Source organism: Aplysia californica, unplaced genomic scaffold, assembly GCF_000002075.1.
Source record: "Aplysia californica isolate F4 #8 unplaced genomic scaffold, AplCal3.0 scaffold00215, whole genome shotgun sequence".
Taxonomy (NCBI): Eukaryota; Metazoa; Mollusca; class Gastropoda; order Aplysiida; family Aplysiidae; genus Aplysia; species Aplysia californica.
In genome coordinates this window covers 703467-705311 of record NW_004797485.1, presented here as the reverse complement: position 1 = coordinate 705311, position 1845 = coordinate 703467, and positions in this window count along the sequence as shown.

The window sequence follows — 1845 nt, the reverse complement described above, 5'->3', positions numbered from 1 at the left end:
GTGCGTGTGCGTGTGCGTGTGTGTGTGCGTGTGTGCGTGTGTGTGTGTGTGTGTGTGTGTGTGTGTGTGTGTGTGTGTGTGTGTGGTTAGGCTACCGGGTTCGTAATCGTGAGGTTGCGGGTTCGGGGGTTTGAGCCTCAGGCCAGACGGTGTGTCCTTGGGAAAGACACTTTACGTAATGTATTTGCTTCACTTCACCCAAGTGGGATCTTATTGGTTTATTATTATTTATTATTCTAGTGTTTTAGTGCCTGTAAAATAGCATGCAGCCTATGCTGTACGCTCCCCAGAAATGTAAGACTGTTTAAGAATGTTATCAGGCCTGTTGGGATAATAATTAAGATTGTAAAGCGCATAAAACTTGCTGTGGAGTGGGAATTTACGCTGTACAAACATCAGCTTTTTTATATTTTTGTTTAGTGTTTTACAGCGCTCGCAACTACATAAGGACATATTAAACACTTTCAGTAGGTAGGAATTATTTTTGAATTTTGCCCGAGTGGAGGCCGAAGCCTACACTTACCGATTCTGGACCACCAAAGGATCTTAAACGTGTGCAACATGCAAAATTTTTCGTCGCTGTTAGGTTTCGAACCCGGGACCTATTGAATGAGAAGCGAACACTGTAACCTCTAGGCCACGAGGGCCTCTTCGTAAAAATCTTCCCACACAGCATCATCGTCATATACAGCCAGATACGGAACGGAAATCGGCGATCATGGTTCTCTCTTCATTCCTCCGCTCGGACGCTCTCAAATTAATATACACATGTAGTACAACACGGATAGGTCGAATGGACAAGACTCAAAATCACGCATCTGTCGAACTGTGCCTGCTGTCCCGTTTGCTTTGTTTGTTTCTTTGTTTGTTTGTTTTTTGTTTTTGGGTTTTTTCTTCTTTACCTTTGTAAGATATCTCTCGAACTACTGAGGCCGGTCATGACGAATTTGAGCTACCTGTGTTATACTGTATCTACATATTATCCTCGTGTTCCCTCCCACCCATCTATTCAAGTTTTCCAAATGTGAGGCATCGTGATGAAATCAGGCTCTCGTCAAATTCATGAAATCGGCTTTTTCCTGCACGTTTGGCAGTCTTAATTGATTTGTTTTTCCTTTCTTTTTTGGGCTTAACAACTTTTATGTCAAAAGGTTTATCGAGGTCATAAACAAGTAAATTTGCTGTTTTCAAGAACTCTCAAGCTTTGGAAGTCACCAAACTTTGGCGGCCATTTTCTCGCTAATTTTACGTCTGAAACCTGGCGACCCCTTCCTTCTATAAAAGCAAATATCTCAATTTCTATTCAAGATAGATGGTATTATTTTCATAGAATAACTCCTCATGTCCAAAACTGACGATCGCCTGATTCTACCATGTCGCGACCACAGAATTTAAGTGTAGAATTCTGTGGTCGCGACACAAATGATTATTCTCTGTTCTACCCCTGGCCTATTTGTCTTCAATTCTTTTTTTTTTTTAGGAGAACTAGACGTTCAAGGCCTTCATGTCAATTCAAGTGTCCCAGAAAATGTATTTGTTGCTTCCTGATTGTTCTTATGAGAGAGCGGCCGACGTGGATTTCTTTCAGAACTTCCTCGTTGATTCCTTTTCTTTCCACGAAACTTCAAAACTTACCCAGATCTGTTTCTTTGCTTTAAGCCCTATGTGGTTTTATAATATACATACCGATGTAAGCCTTCCCATTACCTGTGGGGTACAAAACAAAACAAATGCCAAAAGAAAAACGGAAGATAACATAGGCATATCGCGACATGTGAACCGTGTGCGTGTCAGAGCGTGCAGGAGTGAAGGTTGGAGAATGGGTCGAGGGAGGAAGGAGGGGGG